Source organism: Capricornis sumatraensis, chromosome 18 (genome assembly GCF_032405125.1).
Source record: "Capricornis sumatraensis isolate serow.1 chromosome 18, serow.2, whole genome shotgun sequence".
Taxonomy (NCBI): Eukaryota; Metazoa; Chordata; class Mammalia; order Artiodactyla; family Bovidae; genus Capricornis; species Capricornis sumatraensis.
Window position 1 is genome coordinate 13,477,948 of NC_091086.1, and position 13,985 is coordinate 13,491,932.

The window sequence follows — 13,985 nt, forward strand, 5'->3', positions numbered from 1 at the left end:
TTCAGTCCATCCAAGCACACTTTCCAGGATGCTCATCTTGTCAGGACTTATCTCCACTTGTATGTTAGGAGCTTATTAATGGGTTATGAAGGTATTGATATTGGAGGGGATGAGTGTGTGTGCTTCATGACTCAATCAAGCTCTTTATTCTTTATTTACCACTAAATACTCCTTTGGTTGTTTTTATTTCATAGAAGCTTTTGTTTAAGGTATGTTTCTGAGGTACAAAATGTAGCCTCCATCTTGACCTCCCATGGGCTATGCCTTGACCAAACATCAGATAATTCTGGTAATTATGCTTTCTGCTGCTCCTCGCCAGGGTTCCCTGAGGATAGGGTTTACCAAACTCTGTCAGTTATTAACCAGGCTCCCCTAGAGGAGTGTGAATCATCGCCAACTTCCCTGACTTTTAGGCTGATGCTCATCCTATTCTGGTGAATAATTTTGTTGTTATAATTATGTGACTGTAGGGCTAAAGGGATGTCTTATCCCAGTGTGGATCTTCATTGTGGTATCATCAGTAGTGTTAAAGTCACTTTATAGCTTATTTATATTTGTTATTATTTTATTTTTTAGCTTGAAAACTTGTCTTCCACTTTTATTGATATGTAATTGACATTAGAGACTGTATAATTATAAAATATACACTATAATAAGTTGACTTACATACATGATGAAATGATTACCATAAAAAAATTTAGTGAACATCCAATTTTATATGAATACAACATTAAATAAATAGGAAAAATATTTTTTCTTTGGGTTGAGAACTTTTAAGATTCTCTTAATTTTCATATGTAACACACACAGTGTTAATTTTATTTCATAGCTTATTTTCTTTTAGCTATGGATTCTTACAGCTTCATAGTACTTAACTTTATTTTGAGGTAATCCTTAACATGCTTTACACTGGATTTCTACTGATATGAGTTAATCTTAGGACCAAAGTGGCTGACGTACAATGTGCCAACCCTGATCAGTTAATTTAACTTACTCAGACTTCCTCTTGTGTGTGCTTGCTCTCTCAGTCGTGTCCAGCTCTTCATGACTGTATGGACTGTAGCCCGCCAGGCTTCTCTGTCCATGGGGGTTCTCCAGGCAAAAATACTGGAGTGGGTTGCCATGCCCTCTCTAGGTTATCTTCCTGACCCAGAGATTGAACCTGCATCTCCTAAACTGGCAGGCAGATTCACCACTGAGCCACCAGGGAAGTTCATTTTCAATAATAAATTACTGCAATTACTGTGCATTTTTGAGCTGAACAAGGTAACACAGACTCAAATTTTGATATTTTTCTATTAATGAAACAATAGTTAATGTGATGAACTAAGAGTAAGGTCATCTTTGAAATTGTGTATCAGAGAAGAAATATCTAATTAAATTAACTTTTAACACAAGAAGTCCCTGCAGTGGTGATCTGAAATTGATTAAAGTTGTATTAAAACTACAAAGTGTTTGCACAAACTGTTTCAGAAGAGAGAAAAAGTTGTGACTGTGCATTTAGGTATATCTTCCCTTCCTGAAGTTGCAGTACCTTTCAGAAATACACATCTTTACCCCTGCCCCAGAATTGATTTTCAAGTGTGCAGTTTCAATCAATAATTCGTATGGAATCATGGGAAATAAATCCTTTCTTAGATGCACTCATCTTAACCAATACCATCGTCCTTGACTTTTACATCCAAACATCAACCTTTCACTTCGTTGTCATCGACCTTTGGATCCACATACATATCTGATGTTTTCCGAGACCAGAAAATCCTGAGAAAGAAGAAAGCCCAGCAAATAAGTAAGTATGTTGTTTTCTCCATGTGTACTTGTGAATTGGCAGCAACTTCTCATTTTTCCCATGACCTGAGTCTAATTTTCCCTTAGTGACTTTTTCTTCACACCTTTAATATGTGCTGAGTTTTATCACAGAAAATGCTGCTTTTCAATGAACTCTAATCTCTTCTTTGAAAACTCTCAGAACTGTTTGGTCTTGTGTGAACAGGCCAAAAGAACAGAAACCACTGAGAACAAATCTGAAACTGTAATACCTGAACGCGGTTCTCCACTAAGAAATTAACAAATGTTTTAGAACAAGAAAAATGGTGATATAACAAAAATAAGATTTGGAGTCACAAAAGAATGAGGCAATGAAGTTTAAAGACACTTATTAGCTCAGGACAGCAAACATAAGTCGCGGATAATTCAATGTCTGTGCTCAAACAAATTAGTTCATTTTCAGGATGAAATGCAGATTGCTTTGTTTAAAAATCCTTCTTTTTATCTAGACAGACATTTTGATGCTGACTCCAAGTGGAAGATATCTAAAATTCACATTATGTGTGCCCTATAGTGATATCGTCTCCATAGTTTGAATAATTCTGGGTTTGTATATTTACATAAAAAATTTCACTGGAAATCCAGAGCCACAACTAAGTTTGTCCAAAAGGCCAATGGTGTTGATGGTTAAGAAGCGAAGTCAGGTGAATCAGCTGGAGAACAGAGCAGGAACTATCTTAAAATAAACACCAGTTTATGGTCAACCACTTATAAAAGAATGAAACTAGAACACTTTCTAACACCATACACAAAAATAAACTCAAAATGGATTAAAGATCTAAATGTAAGACCAGAAACTGTAAAACTTCTAGAGGAGAACATAGGCAAAACACTCTCTGACATAAATCACAGCAAGATCCTCTATGACCCACCTCTCAGAGTAATGGAATTAAAAGCAAAAATAAACAAATGGGACCTAGTTAAACTTAAAAGCTTTTGCACAATGAAGGAAACTACGAGTTTTAGAATGGGAGAAAATAATAGCAAATGAAGCAACTGACAAAGAATTTATCTCAAAAATATACAAGCCAACTCATGTAGCTCAATATCAAAAAAATAAACGACCCAACCAAAAAAGGGCCAAAGAACTAAACAGACATTTCTCCAAAGAAGACATACAGATGGCTAACAAACATATGAAAAGATGCTCAACATCACTCGTTATCAGAGAAATGCAAATCAAAACCACAGTGAGGTACCATCTCACTCCAGTCAGAATGGCTGCTATCAAAAAGTCTACAAACAATAAATGCTGGAGAGGGTGTGGAGAGGGAGAACCCTCATACACTGTTGGTGGGAATGCAAACTAGTACAGCCACTATGGAGAATAGTGTGGAGATTCCTTAAAAGCTGGAAATAGAACTGCCATATGACCCAGCAATCCCACTACTGGACATACACACTGAGGAAACCAGAATTCAAAGAGACACGTGTACCTCAAGTTCATCGCAGCACTGCTTACAGGAGCTAGGACATGGAAGCAACCTAGATGTCCATTAACAGACAAATGGATAAGAAAGCTGTGGTACATATACACAATGGAGTATTACTCAGCCGTTAAAAAGAACACGTTTGAATCTGTTCTAATGAGGTGGATGAAACTGGAGCCTATTATACAGAGTGAAGTAAGCCAGAAAAAAACACAAAAACAGTATACTAATGCATATATATGGAATTTGGAAAGACAGTAATGATGACCCTATATACGAGACAGAAAAAGAAACACAGATATAATGAACAGACCTTTGGACTCTGTGAGAGAAGGCGAGGGTGGAATGATTTGAGAGAATAGCATTGAAACGTGTATATTACCATATGTGAAACAGATGACCAGTCCAAGTTCGATGCATGAGACAGGGTGCTCAAAGCCAGTGCACTGGGACAACCCAAAAGGATGGGATGGGGAGGGAGGTGGGAGGGGGATTCAGGATGGGGGACACATGTACAGCCGTGGCTAATTCATGTCAGTGTATGGCAAAAACAACCTCAATATTATAAAGCAATTAACCTCCAATTAAAATAAATAATTTAAAAATAAATAAATAAATACCAAACTGTTTAAACTGTTTGACTATGGCATTTGGTTTGCATCAGTTCAGTTCAGTCTTTCAGTCATGTCCAACTCTTTGCAACCCCATGGACTGCAGCATGCCAGGCTTCCCTGTCCATCACCAACTCCCGGGGCTTGCTCTAACTCATGTCCATCTAGTTGGTGATGCCATCCAACCATCTCATCCTCTGTCGTCCCCTTTTCCTCCTGCCTTCAATCTTTCCCAGCATCAAAGTCTTTTCTAATGAGTCGATTCTTTGCATCAGGTAGCCAAAGTATTGGAGTTTAAGCATCAGTCCTTCCAATGAATATTCAGGAGTTTTAGGATTGACTGGTTTGATCTCCTTGCAGTCCAAGGGACTCTCAAGATTCCTCTCCAACACCACAGTTCAAAAGCATGAATTCTTTGGTGCTCAGCTTTCTTTATAGTCCAACCCTCACATCCATACATGACTAATGGAAAAAACACATCTTTGACTAGACAGACCTTTGCGGGCAAAGCAATGTCTCTATTTTTTAATAGGCTGTCTAGATTGGTCATAGTTTTTCTCCCAGGGAGCAAGCATCTTTTCATTTCATGGCTGTAGTCATCATCTTCAGTGATTTTGAAGACAGAAAACAAAATCTGTCACTGGTTCCATTGTTTCCCCATCTATTTGCCATGAAGTGATGGGACCGGATGCCATGATCTTAGTTTTTTGAATGTTGAGTTTTAAGCCAGCTCTTTCACTCTCATCAAGAGGCTCTTTACTTCCTCTTCACTTTCTGCCATAAGGGTGGTATCATCTGCATATCTGAGGTTATTGAGATTTCTCCCAGCAATCTTGATCCCAGCTTGTGCTTCATCCAGCCCAGCATTTCACATGATGTACTCTGCATAGAAGTTAAATAAGCTGGGTGACAATATACAACCTTGATGTACTCCTTTCCCGATTGGTAATCAGTCAGTTGTGCCAGGTCCAGTTCTAACTGTTGCTTCTTGACCAGCATACAGATTTCTCAGGAGGCAGGTAAGGTGACATGGTATTCCCGTCTCTTGAAGAATTTCCCACAGTCAAAGGTTTTGGCATAATCAATAAAGCAGAAATAGATGTTTTCCTGGAACTCTCTTGCTTTTGCAATGATCCAGGAGATGCTGGCAATTTGATCTCTGGTTCCTCTGCCTTTTCTAAATCCAGCTTGAACATCTGGAAGTTCACGGTTCATGTACTGTTGAAGCCTGGCTTGGAGAATTTTGAGCATTACTTTACTAGCATGTGAGATGAGTGCAATTGTGTGGTAGTTTGAGCATTCTTTGGCATTGCCTTTCTTTGGGATTGGGATGAAAACTGACCTTTTCCAGTCCTGTGGCCACTGCTGAGTTTTCCAAATTTGCTGGCATATTGAGTGCAGCACTCTCATAGCATCATCTTTTAGGATTTGAAATAGCTCAACTGGAATTCCATCACCTCCACTAGCTTTGTTCATAGTGATGCTTTCTAAGCCCCACGTGACTTCACATTCCAGGATGTCTGGCTCTAGGTGAGTGATCACACCATCGTGGTTATCTGGTTCATTAGGATCTTTTTTGTATAGTTTTTCTGTGTATTCTTGCCACCTCCTCTTCTTAATATTTTCTGCTTCTGTTAGGTCCATACCATTTCTGTCCTTTATTGATCCCATCTTTACATGAAATGTTCCCTTGGTATCTCTAATTTTCTTGAAGAGATCTCTAGTCTTTCCCATTCTATTATTTTCCTTTATTTCTTGCCATTGATAACTGAGGAAGACTCTCTTATCTCTCCTTGCTATTCTTTGAAACTCTGCATTCAAATGGGTGTGTGTGTGTTAGTCGCTCAGCCGTGCCCGGCTCTTTGAGACCCCATGGACTGCAATCCACCAGGTTCCTCTGTCCATGAGATTTTCCAGGCAAGGATACTGGAGTGGGTTGCCATTTCCTTCTCCAGGGGATCTTCCCAACCCAGGGCTCGAACCTGGGTCTCCTGCACTGCAGGCAAATTCTTTACTGACTCTTTCCTTTTCTCCTTCGCCTTTAGCCTCTCTTCTTTTCTCAGCTGTTTGTAAGGCCTCCTCAGATGACCATTTTGCCTTTTTGCATTTCTTTTTCTTGAGGATTGTCTTGAACCTTGCCTCCTGTACAATCATCTGGAGAGCAAAGCAGAAAATATTTTAAAATAAACACCAGTTTAAACTGTTTGACTATGCCATTGGGTTTGCATGAAAAAACATGATATTGTTTCATAAGACAATTTAAAATCAACATGAAAAAGAAAACAGCCTTCCAAATAAATGGTATAATGTCCATTTTGTAATACTGAAATAAGAAGGACAAAGATTTAAAAAAAGAAGAATCAACAAAAACATGTTTGTGAGGAGATGAGAGTACCCACTTTTTGTTTAAATAGTGTATTGATTGAATATTGGTTCTTATTACTGCATTCAGCCTTTGAAACAGTTCCATCCACAGCACTGATGCTTCCAGGGTACTGTCAGGGCTGAATCACCAGAATCGGGTGGTGGGATTTTACTTGTAAGGCTTTGTGCATCCCCATTTCAGTGGGGACCACAGGAGAATGTGGGAGACATTCAGGGCCTCAGGCACAATAGCGTTAGGATGACTATGGTCCCTCTAAGTTGATGTGCTAGTGATAACTCACATCCTAAGATGTGACTTCAAAGGCAGATAATATCAATGGTTAAAGAAAAGATATTTCATTTGGTACAAAATTACCAAAGGGTAAGGTAATGAGGTAACAAAATCAGCCCTCATCACTATGCATAAAACAGATAACTAATGAAAACCTGCTGTACAGCACAGGGAACTCGATTCAGTGCTCCATGGTGATCCACATGGGAAGGAAATCCAGCAATGAGGGCACTTACTTATACATACAGCTGATTCACTTCGCTGTATGGTAGAAATGGACACATTGTAAAGCATCTATATCCCATTAAAAAAAAAAACTGCATACAAGGCACTTGTGTAGGCTCTAGGTTTGCAAGCATTGGATAAGCAATAAAAACCTGTCCTCATGGAGCTCAAGGTCTAGTGGGGAGAAAGAAGATGTAGGATTAATAAATCCATAAACACAGGAAACTGAAGACATATATGTCATTAAGTGCTGTGAACAAAACAAGCAAGGAAGCGATTTAGGGAATTTCTGGTGATGATGCAGTTTGTAAAGATGGCTGAGGGTATCTCTCTAAGAAGGTAACATTTGAACAACAGCCTGAGAGTGCAGAAGCTCCATGTGTGCCAGAGACCAGGGGACACTTGTGGAAGCATGTTCTCAGGAGAGGGAACAGAACCTGCAAAGACCCCGAGGCAGGGGTGCAGCAAGGAAGCCTGTCTGTCTGGAGCCAGGGAGAGGGAGCAGGACCGAGGAGACGCAGGGCTCGCAGGTTATTTATTTGATGACTGAGGCTCCTGCTCCCAGTGACAGGATGGCTTTGGAGGGGGTGGTAAAGAGAGGCTTTGTTGACTTAGTGTGAACATCCATTAAATTCACATTTAGCCTCCAATTCTATCACACCAGAGATTTGTTTTTAAGTTTCCAGCATAAAATTAAGGCTCCTCAGGTGGTGCAATGGTAAAGAATCCACTTGCCAGTGAAAGAGATGGAGGAGACATGGGCGGGATTCCTGGCTGGGGAAGATTTCCTGGAGAAGGGCATGCAACCTGCTCCAGTATTCTTGCTTAGAGAATCCCAGGGACAGAGAAGCCTGGCAGGCAACAGTCCATGGGGTCGCAGAGTTGAACACGACTGAGTGACTAAGCATATTGTCAAATGAAGAAAAGCATTAGAAATGCCCAGGGCTCCAGTGGCAGCCAGAGAATGAGATGTTGACTGTCTCATGAATGTGAAACCACCCTAGGAGATGATACACACTTTCTCTGGTACACAAATTCTTCTACAACCATAGTACTCTTAAAAGGGCACTTTCCCACTTGCAAATAATTCATGTGTATGTATTCTTTCTGTTGTAAAGAATGTAAGTTAGTACTAGCATGCTTTATTGATCATTAGAAAATATTTGGTTAACAGAGAGTTGTTTTTAAAAAGCAGATAAAGACTCAGCAAAGACCATTAAAATGGTTTATTTTTAAACTCCCTTCTTAGAGTATGTCACTGGAGTCAATAAAAGTGTTACTCACACTTTTCAGCACAGTTACAGTTTTGCTACTTAAGACTTACAGCATGGCCCACTTGTTAGTCTTATTTTTTGAGTGTTGATTTTTATTTTTGGCTGTGCTGGGTCTTCGTTGCTGCACTGAGGCTTTGTCTAGTTGCGGCATCAGGGGGCTCCTCTCTAGTTCCCATGCACGCGAGGACTTCTCATCGCAGTGGCTTTTTTGTTGTCGTGAAGCACGTTGTGGGCTCTCCATTCACGGGCTTCATCGATCGTAGCACTCAGACTCAGCTGCCCCAAAGCATGTGGGATCTTCTCAGACCAGGAATTGAACCCGTGTCCCCTGAACTGATGGGTGGATGCTTACCCAGGGAAGTCCCACTTGTTAGTCTTGATACTTGACACTGTGCCCCTGGATCTTGGAGTGCTGGTTTTAGGCTCACAAATGCTTCACACCACTGACTCCATGCAGGTGTGATGGAGGGCTTGTCATGGCAGAAGGGCAGTCTCCACCCCTAGGGAAGTGGAGATGCCCACCATGGGTGGAGAACTCGGATGTTCCACTTGGTCCCTGAATGAGAGAGAGCATCCGTGCATAGGTGGAAGCGGGGTGGGGGGTGGGGCAGGCTAATCCAGGCTCACCTAACCTATGCTGGGGACCCGACTGCAGCAGGAACTCCAAGTGTCGAATGTCGTTCTGTAAAAAGGAGACAGATGCACTTGCCTGAGGGCAGAAGATGCAGGACACGAGGACTCCTTGCTCCTTCTCTTCACCTCATGCCTTTGGTACCAGGGCTGGGTGACCTCACAGCCCAGGTCTCCTGAGGCTGTAAACGCTGGTGGTCGGTGGACGTGATTCAATGCCTCCCTTTGCCTTGTGGTTGCTCATTCAAACTGAAAACGTTAGTCGCTCAGTTGTGTCCGACTCTTTGGGGCCCCATGTACTGTAACCCACCAGGCTCCTCTGTCCATGGCATTTCCCAGGCAAGAATGCTGGAGTGGATTGCCGTTCCCTTCTCCAGGGGATTTCCTGATCCAGGGTTCGGACACGTGTCTCCTGCTGGGCAGGCAGGTGCTTTACCCCTGAGCCACCTGGGAAATCCAAACCACTCCTCAGGAGAGAGCAAAGCCAGGGAGTGGAGGTCAGCCCCACAGTCATCCCAGCAAACAGTGGACTTCCTCCTTCATCAGGGAAGGCACCTCGAGTTCATCTCCTCCAAGTGCGTCTCCCTGGAAATAAAGCTGTGATGATTATCAGTCTACTTACTCCTGAGAAACAGCCATCCGAAACATTAGTCTGGCTTTTATTGATGTAAACACACAGCAAATGCTGGAATGTTTCTGCCGTCCTCGATGCTTGAGGAGAATAAGTTTTCCTTTGTTTTGTTTTAGACTACTAGTCATGAGTAAACAAGTGTAACCTTTTTTTTTTTTTTTTCTTGACACACCTGGGTAAATAATTCAAATGCAATCCTTTCTTATAAGTCATAAGAAATTGTAAACTGTCTAATATGCACTTACCTGACTTTGTGCTTAAGATCACTAGCAATGAGACTAAAAATGAAAATAATGAAATACAGCCATTATTTCTGCTGCTGATGAATTTATACTAATAGTTAAGTACAGAGCTGAACCTCTATTATTCTCTTGCCATTTATATAACGTGAACCACGATATTTCCATTATAGATCCCATTACATTGTGTTATAATTGTGGGAATTGTCACAGCTCCCTACTCTACACTTTAGGAATGTATTGTAAGAAATTTTTATAAGTCAAGCAAGTTGTTTCCACTTGGAAAAATAACCTGGCTCTGGGAGTGCAGACTCAGCCTGCTGCAAACCTTCAGGAAGCATCTCAGGTGGCTTCTTTAGTTGGCAGAATAACATGACAAAAAGAGAGCCAATTACATGAGAAACATAAGGGCCACTTTTGTCAGCCATAGCACGCATAGTTTTCTTGCAATAAAATAATGGTAATATTCTTTGTTTATCTGAAGTGTTCAAATGTTGTGCCACAGTAATATTTTCCTTCAGCACATTTCACCATCTTGTAACGTTTCTTTCCAATCATATAACATTACTCAATATTGTTATTTAGTAAAAATGGACTCAATTTTTTTTTTTAATTTTTCTTAAAATTTATTTTAAAATTTATCTGGCTGCCTTGGGTCTTAGTTGTAGCATGTGGACTGTTTCATCTTCATTGCAGCCAGACTCTTTGGTGGTGGCATGTGGGGTCTAGTTCCCTGACCGGGGATTGAACCCACACCCCCTGTGCTGGGAGCATGGAGTCTTAGCCACTGGACCACCAGGGAAGGCCCTGGGCTCAGTATTTTTCATTCATCTAAGTGCCACTGTCCTTCCTTTTATGACACATTTGGTCTTGTTTTTGAGTATTTACTATTTGAAATAAATTCACTATGGTTCCATTTTTAATAGACTTTTCTCTACTGCAACATGGTACCTTAGACTCCATCTGCTTTAGGTCATGGAGATAAGAGTGAGTGATGAAGTGTATGTGGTGCTAATAGTACCATCAGTTTTCCTAAACATGAATTTAGAAACACACTTCACTGCTCCGTCTCTGTGTCACTCTGTTCTGTGGGACACACCAAGCACAGCTGATCAAATAGAGCTTCACTGTTCCATCTCTCATCATTTTATGGGCTTCCAGGAGGCTCAGATGGTAAAGAATCCACCTGCAATGAGAGAGACCTGAGTTCGGTCCCTGGGTTGGGAAGATCCCCTGGAGGAGGGCATGGTAACCTACTCCAGTATTCTTGCCTGGAGAATCCACATGGACAGAGGAGCCTGGCGGGCTACAGTCCATGGGGACACAACCGAGCACCTAAGCACAACACAGCACATCACTGTTTATATGCCAATTACAGGCGTCCCCCAGTGGCTCACTGGGTAAAAAATCTGCCTGCAATGCAGGAGCCACAGGAGACGCAGGTTTGATCCCAGCATCTGGAAGATCCCCTGGAGGAGGAAATGGCAACCCACTCCAGTATTCTCGGCTGGAGAATCCTGTGGACAGAGGAGCCTGGCGCGCTACAGTCCATGGGATCACAAAGAGCAGGACACAACAAAAGCACACACCCCTGCGTATGGCAATTACACTTCAGTTCTTCAATGAAACAGTTTAAGAAACAGTAACTACCAGTAATCTAGATATTTCCATTGTACTCCTATAAAAGTAACAGGAAACACTTTTTTAGTTTTGGACTCTGTGGGAGAAAGCGAGGGTGGGATGATTTGAGAGAACAGCGTTGAAATGTGTATATTATCATATGGAAACAGATGACCAGTCCAGGTTCAATGGATGAGACAGGGCGCTCAGGGCCGGTGCACTGGGACAGCCCAGAGGGATGGGAAGGGAGGTGGGAGGAGGGGTTCGGGATGGGGACACATGTGCACCCGTGGCTGATCCATGTCAGTGTAAGGCAAAACCACAAAATTGTAAAGCAATTAGCCTCCAAATAAAATAAATTAATTAATTTTAAAAAATTTGGTCTTATATTCACTTCGCTGTTGTTCAGTTGCTAAGTTGTGTCCAACTCTTTGCGACCCCATGGGCTGCTGCCTTTTCATACTGTGCATGGAGTTTTCCAGGCAAGAATACTGGAGTGGGTTGCCCTTTTCTTCTCCAGTGGACCACGTTTTGTCAGAACTCTTCCCGAGGACCTGTCTGTCTTGGATGGCCCTGCACAGCATGGCTCATGGCTTCATTGAGTTATGCAAGCCCCTTAGCCAGGACAAGGCTGTGATGTATAAAATAGATAACTAATGATAACCTACTATATAGCACAGAAAACTCTGCTCAGTGCTCTGTGGGAACTTAAATGGGAAGGAAATCCAAGCAAGAGTGGATATGTGTATACACGTGGCTGATTCACCTTGCTGTACAGCGGACATTAACACAACTGTGTACAGTAACTAACTATATGCCAATTTTAAAAAAGTAAAGAAAAATAATGAGACTGTTACAATTCTGTTTAAAGGTATTAGAATGAGCACAACTCAGCTAGGGATACATGAATCTTCTAAAGCCTTATGAATTACTCAAAGCATAATTCATGAGATGAGAGAATGATGAATGAGAAGATGGGTGTTAGCTGAGCCTACTGTGGTAATCATTTCACAATACATATCAATCAAAACTGTCATGCTGTATGCCTTAAACCTATACAGTGATGTATGTCAATTATTTCCTAATAAAGCTGGAAAAGTAATAAAATAAATTTTAAAATTAAAAAACAAAAAATCATGTTAAGGTTCAACAGAAAACAGCAAAATTCTGTAAAACAATTATCCCTCAATAAAAAAAAGTTAATTTTTAAAAGTAGGTCTTATTGGAGTCATTTAGATCAGCCTCATGAGAAGCCTTCTGTCTTCAGGGGTCCTCCTTCAAACACCAACCTCCCCTTCCAAAGTTTCAGTGTTTCCTGAGTTCTTGTGTGCAAGATTCAAAGCCTCTGAAATGGTACACAGAAGTGCTCCTAATCTGAACCTTGTAAATTGCCCTCACCTTCTTTCATCCCCAAATACTTCATCTCAAGTATGCACAGTCATTTGTGATTGTTTCTGTTCATCACCTCTGCACACGGTGTTCTTTCCTGACTGCCTGGAAAACTCCCAGTATCCTTTAAGAGTGAACCTAAGCGTTAACTTCTCTAAATTGAATCCTATTCAGGGAGGTATTTGAGCATCTTCCCTGAAAGGCTTTCTTCTGGCCCCTGAACCTGCTTTCCCTGCCCTGGAGCCTGGCCCAGCCGGGCGACCCACTACGTTGAACCCCACAGTGAGCTGTATGTGCCACGAATAATTTGTGTCATAACGTCGGACACCATTGAGCAACTAAACAAGGACTCACAAGCGAAACTTCTACGGTTGCTATTGCAGGGAATGGCCTCAAGGCGGCAGGTTTATCTCAAACCCGATTGTGATTCCCTGGGAAATGAAAGCTTTTCAGAGTTTAAATTCAGGGCTGTCATTTAATGTGGAATGTACCTGAAAGAACACTCAAAATCTTTTGTGTTTTTCCTGAGTATTAAGTTAACCTTTATCCCATATTATAGTTACATTGATAGACAATGTGTTGTCCGTGACAGGTGAACTGAATATATTCTCTATTTTGCTATTATGTTATTTCTGCTTTCTCACCATTGTACCCTGATTAAATCCTAGAGACATAACTTCTGTTACTTTTTAATTTACCATCTAAGTCACTGGGAAAGCCCCTCATCTGCATTAGCAGAACAAAAGTAATATCACCAAGGTTAGAAATCCAATTATGAAATCACATGCTCCAGATTATTTGGAAGCAGTTAGGAGAAAGTGATGGCACCCCACTCCAGTACTCTTGCCTGGAAAATCCCACGGACGGAGGAGCCTGGTTGCGAAGAGTCGGACATGACTGAGCGACTTCACTTTCACTTTCCACTTTCATGCATTGAAGGAAATGGCAACCCACTCCAGTGTTCTTGCCTGGAGAATCCCAGGGACGGAGGAGCCTGGTGGGTTGCTGTCTAAGGGGTCGCACAGAGTCAGACACGACTGAAGTGACTTAGCAGCAGCAGCAGCAGCAGGTCTTTCTTTTTGAAAGGAATGATTTTGAAATAGCCCAAACTTTGGTCGATCTTGCATTTCTGTGCTTTTGCCCATTAGGCTCAGACAGTTTGATAAAACAGAATGAAAAAAATGAGACACCTTAGATGTCCTAAGACAGTCTGGTAAGTGGTTTGTCTCACAAGAAACCACAAGGTTGAGCTCACCGCTGTTGACACATAATACACTTCATAAGCCTGGAAGGGTCACTGATGGACACACACATCACTCAGCATCATCTTCTATCACCTCCCACCGACTCTCAATCTCAGTGACTTCCTGAACTCCTTGAAAGTGAAAGTCGCTCAGTAATGTCCGACTCTTTGTGACCTCATGGACTATACAGTCCATGAAATTCTCCAGGG